Source organism: Miscanthus floridulus, chromosome 1 (genome assembly GCF_019320115.1).
Source record: "Miscanthus floridulus cultivar M001 chromosome 1, ASM1932011v1, whole genome shotgun sequence".
NCBI lineage: Eukaryota > Viridiplantae > Streptophyta > Magnoliopsida > Poales > Poaceae > Miscanthus > Miscanthus floridulus.
The window spans coordinates 154,754,914-154,760,799 of record NC_089580.1 but is presented as its reverse complement, the minus strand read 5'-3'; the positions used below and the strand labels follow the sequence as shown (position 1 = coordinate 154,760,799).

Genomic DNA, 5,886 nt, shown 5'->3' with positions numbered 1-5,886 from the left:
CGAATCTTGCCTCGCACTCGACGAGCTCGCCCACGGTCGCCGCCGCCAATCTCGACGAGCTCGCAAAAGGTCGGATTCGCTGCGTCCCTGGCCGCGGCCATCTGCGCGCGAGGAGGAAGACGCCGAGCCGCTTGCTCGCGCCGTACTGTGAGCCGGGTATGGTCATCTTGCGGGCGTCAACACGGGCAGGGATGCGGGCAGCCCGCTCAGGCGTGTGGCGGGCGGCCGCGTTTGGCGGGCGGTCGTAGCTCGGGCGTGTCCGTAGTGGAGCACTGGAGCTTCAGGGCCACCTGTGCAGCTAGCGTCTTGTGTGGCCAGGGGCCTAACAGGGCGGCTCATCCGAGGTCATAGGATTGGATAGTAAGCACTGTTGCTCTCCAGTTTAGATTATTTGATCAATTCACCATATTTGCCTATTCGATTCTCTGGAGTTTGAATGTAGGCTAGACACTGAATTGCCAAATGCCTTAGTGATGTTTAATTGGCATTGATTGGGCACTTGAACCTTGGTCATTGCATACTTGAACCTTGGTCATTGCAATGGTTGATAAGGAATTTGTGGACGGATGATGATTTTCAGGTACATACAACTCATGTCCTAAATTACAGTGCTGCATAATTGTTAATGATACATTTATGCAATTTGTAAACCAGAAAAGGAGCAACCAAAACTCTATCAACAGAGGGAAGCAAGAGATGGGGTCCAAAGTAGGAACTAGATCAATTGCTCAAATCGCTTACGATCTGGTGAGGAAAATAGTTACTAGGCAAATTTTTTTCTATTACACATCGTTCTGTATTAGTGAATATATGCTTTTGTTATTCTAATGCAGCGACACCCAGAAACTGGTGAATGGCCTACTGCTATGCAAGTTTGGAAGGCTACATATCAAAGGCTGATGGGACATGGTCCATTCCAACAGGTGAAGAAATAATGGTATGACCATATTACTTCCCTTCTTGATGGCATCTTTGGGTTTCACATTTGTCAATCTGTATCCTACCTTTTGAACTAGGATTAGGTGGAAGTGGTGTGTTTTTTGTATGAAAAAGTATGGTAGTAGAATTATGTATGACTCTTTCATGGTTATTATCTCTGCAATGTAGTCTCTGTATTGTTCATTTAATGAGTTGAAAAGTCTAGGCACTACGAAAAGTTTGTAGTATCTCTAATCATGAACAATATCATTTTATTAAGCTGTTTGTAAATTTCATATATTATTTAATTTGTCTGCAATTTTCAATTATTAGATAACATGTTTGTAGATTTTTTTGAACAGTATCAACTTTGAGAACATTTGGATGTTACACTATCCTACGCTAGTGTTCTTTGGCCGCTTAGAGTGTGATTGGTTGTGTTCGTATCCGGGAGCAGGCCCCTCGGGGGATAGCTTGGGTAAATACAACACTACCATGTTTCGTTGCTTGCATCCAGTAGAGGGTCGAGCTGAGATGATGTTTGTTTGCTTGCACGAGAAATTAGGCAAGTAAACACAATCACGGTAGTATTTGTTATATGCAACCATTTTTTATTGCTCTTAATTTATCTTACTCATGCTTAATATTGTTTGAAGTACATTAATATCACTTAAAATATGCTAATAATGTCCTTACCTAGTAACTGTTCGCATCTGGCGAGCCAGGCTCTGAAGAAACACCTAAAATCCCTGTATCTCGAGAGCTAGGCTAAGAGAGTTTTTGCATGAACAGAACTAGGCCTGTGGAGCCATACAACCAACTAATCATCTAACTTGAATCCCGTGAGCCTAGCTAGCATATATGCAACAAACCAATCATACCCTTATCATCTTGCATAGTTTTCATCATACCGAGATTTGATCCGGTGCTTCAGACTATTCTAGAGGATGTTGTAGACAATAATGTCTAATTTACTTACATGAACGTTTTTGTCTGCTGTGTAGTATATGGGTTCTTAATTAGTTTGTTTTCATGCTTTGCAGACCAAACTACATGAAGCTGCTGGGATACATCAAGAAAAGATTTCTTCTGCGCCCGTGCCAATAGTGGAGCACTTCGCACTAGTTCTTGGTCGAAAGCCAAACCATTCACGTGGTGTTGGCATTCGTGCTGTAAACCGAGTGGCTGAGGAAAGAATCAGATTGCAGGTGCAAATTGAGGCTTCAGAACAGCGTGAAGCTGCAGCTCGAGCACGTGCAGATGCTGCTGAGCAATGTGCTGAGGCTACTGAGCAACGAGCACAAGCTTTGGAAGGCCAAGTTTCCATGGTGGTCGAAACAAATGCACAACTGCAAGAAGAGCAGCAATCCCAACGTGATGAGATGAGTTCTTTGCATCAAACACAGAGTGGAGAAGTTGCTCGCCTAGTGAGGGAACAACTTGATCATCAAATGGCTGCATTAATTGCACGCATTGGTGCCTCACAGCCTCCAGCATCTTAGAGTTTAAACACTTTAGTTGAATAATTATTGTGAGACTTTAAAGTAGTGTCAAGAGAGTTATTTTGAGGTTTGAGTGTTCTTAGTTTTATGTAATGCTTAATGCCAAATTTGAATTATTGAAATAAATATTATTGGTGCAGATTTGAAATAATCATATTGCTATAATGTACATTTGTTGAGCTATTTTTGTCACTACAACAAGGATAATAATGATAACTTGGTCGCCACAACATCTAATGTGTTTCACACAATTGAACCTTATCTTGTGACAAAACTTGTCCAGACTAATATTTTCCTACAAATGCTATGCTTTTTTGTGATGAAACTATTGATACATTTTGTCTTGTCAGTTCTCACAAAAAGATAATTTTTGTGACAAAGGTTTGCCACCGTAGTTTACATGTGAGGATTAGTTTGCATCACAAATGAAAAGTATTTGTGTTAACAAGTTACCACTTTTTCCCATACATATTGTGGTAAACAATTAGACACAATTATAATTTAATAGTGAGAACAAGCATCGACACGACAAACTCAAGTAATGGCGAAACTTCTATCACTAATATGTAGTCTTTAGTGACCACAAAATTTGTCACTTTTATAATGGTAATTGTGACAATTATATTGCCATAGATTCTGTATAGTTGTGGTAACTATTATCACCACTAAAAACATTATGAGTGGCATCATTTTTTGCCACTAATGCATATGTTTTTGTGACAACGAATGAGCCACAAATTGTCCCGTTACTAGTGACAGTACAATTTGTCACTAATGAGTATGGTCATTTGCGGGGAACAAAAATTCATCACTAGAGTATCTGTGAGGCAAGTATTTGTGGCGACTAGTGGCGATTTAAAAATTCACCACAAAGGCTTGTTTGTGGCGAAAAAATAAGCTTTTGTGATGAAAATTTTCGCCACAAAAACCCTTTGCCCTTGTGGTGATCACATATGCGAGCCTTGCAACAAATCCAAGCCATCTTTACCATCATGGCATGGGTTGCTCACACAAGTGTATCTTTGGACTAATCACCTGTGTATCTCATATTTAAACATATTAGTCTACCTAGGTTGTCACTCAATTACCAAAACCAAACTAGGGACCTTTCAATCTCCTCCTTTTTAATAATTGATGACAACTCTACAAAGATATAGAAATTAAGCACTAATGGATTCATGTTGCTTGCCAAAGCAATTTTACCATGTGTAAATGATTTTGGACAAGTACCATGAACCTAAATTGGTAGTATTAGCTCCCCCTACATATGTGCTAAAGTGTTTGGTTTGAAGCTCGCACATATGCATAGATTGGAATTGTGGGAGAGTAACACTACCAATGATGCTAAGGTGTATAGAATAAACCTTTGAAGCGTGATACCAATCGGAGTTGCACTTTTAACACCATCCTTAGCACCATGAGTAACTAGACAACAAAAGCACTAGAACCCCCGTGAGATCAACATTATAAGCAAGGTTCTAGTACCATGTGTAGAAATACAAGTCTTGCTACCATCCTATGCATGCTAGTTATCAAATCATCAATCAAGTTCTATAACTAGCATACACCACACAAGCATGTATTTCAAATTTTAGAACTTATGCAATGCAAGCAAGCACATGTCAAATGCAATCAAACAAGTTCATGAGCTTGCTCCCCCTACTTGTGTGCTTCTCTTGTCCAAGATTTTTTTATCCTCCTCCATTCTTCAATGTTGCTCCCTCTTTGTCCATGTCTTGCCCAAGTCCAACTTCTACTTCTTTGTCTCAATCTCTCCCAAAGCTTTCATATCTTTGTACTATCTCTCCCCTTTTGTTATCAATTTCCATAAAAGGTGTGCTTCTTATTGATGCAAAGGCTTGCATTGGGGTAGATGGTTGATGCTTGAATCTTCATTTTTGATGGACACCACATGTATAGCTCTTTTAGACACATGTGTAGGATCTTGTGACCTTGATACCAAATGTAGTGGGACTCCTCCCCCTTTGTCTGACCATGGATCATAACACTTGATAATCTTGAGCTCTTGAATGTGAGGGAACTTTCTTCATTTCTTGCTCACTTAAAGTTGAGGATCACTTGTGGAACCACCTTCTTGTATGATTGATGCCACATGTAGAAGTATGATACCATGTGTATGATTGATTTGTCAATAAAAATCATTTCTTGAACAGTTGCTATCTTCATGAGTACCACTTATAGGATATCACTTGTAAGTTAATCTAGACACCACTTGTGAATTCTTCTTGTTTGAGTCTAGATACCACTTGAACAATCAAACTAGATATCCATTTGCATTGTTGTCTTGTTCTTGTACTTTTGTCACTTATCATGAGCTTCTAAGTTGACTTGAACTAAATTGATTTGCCTAAGCTTCTAAGTCCGGTTTGAACCAATGACAGGCTTCTTCACACATATTAAGCGGTTATCTTATCGAGGTTATACTTGTCGCTTGTTGGCAATCCAAAATAAATCAAGTACTTGAGTTCACTAGCTCATGAACAAACTCATACACTACCACTAGATTCAACTAATCATTCAAGCAATAGTGGTAGGTTATAAAATTTAAAATTTCATTTATTATGCATGATCCTAATAAGCATGTACTATATGCACTAACTGCATACTAGTATGGGATGAAAATGATCATGCACATTACAATGATACCTTTGCTATGTTGGAGAAGAGGATAGTCACATAGACAGATTCCAATTCATTTCTCCAATAGCAATGTGAATTCCAATTATAAGCTTGGTGACGATCAATCATCGATAATGAAATTCATTCTTCACCCATATGATTTGAAAACCATTTATATGATCAAGTGCACTATCTTGTTGTTGTGGTTGGCTTGCTTCATCTTTTGATCAATGCTTGCATGAGAGCACTACTTGTGAGAATGCCACTTGAATTCCAAAGATATGCTCTCTTTTGGGTGTTGCTTGCCCTCTTGATCAACCCTTTAGATAACTTTAACTAAGCATCTCAAATGTCCTTTAGACTACCACTTCCATATTAGCCTTCCAAATACCACATTTGGTTTACCTACAAAAGGCGACAAGCCCCTACACATAGGGAGAAGTGATCTCTCTCCAAAGAACCATTCTTGACACTAACTTGAAATGACTTGATTGGTTGATCCAAGTGATGGACTTAACTTGATGAGTAACCTTGATTCCTTCTAGTCCTTTTCTTTCTACTTGTTTAAGTCCTTTTCTTTGTACCAAATGATCTCCAATAATCTCTAGAACTTAAACTTCATCTTCATCTTGAGCTTGGTCTTGATCTTCAATTTCAGTACCAAATGTGTGCCAAATACACTCCACAATCAAATAGCCTTGTACTCTTTGCTTGTCATGCTTGTAGATCATCTCAAAACCAAACTTCGGTGTCTCAATCACTTATAAACATGTTTCCAACTTGATGACCTTTCAATCAAAGTGACTCTTGATCAATCCAATAGATG

The 5,886-nt window shown here is 39.2% G+C and overlaps 1 pseudogene; it reads left to right on the top strand.

Annotated features, from left to right (window-relative positions):
* Positions 1 to 681: 681 nt before the first annotated feature.
* On the top strand, positions 682 to 2,420 carry LOC136498615 (uncharacterized; annotated as a pseudogene).
* The last annotated feature ends 3,466 nt before the right edge of the window (positions 2,421 to 5,886 follow it).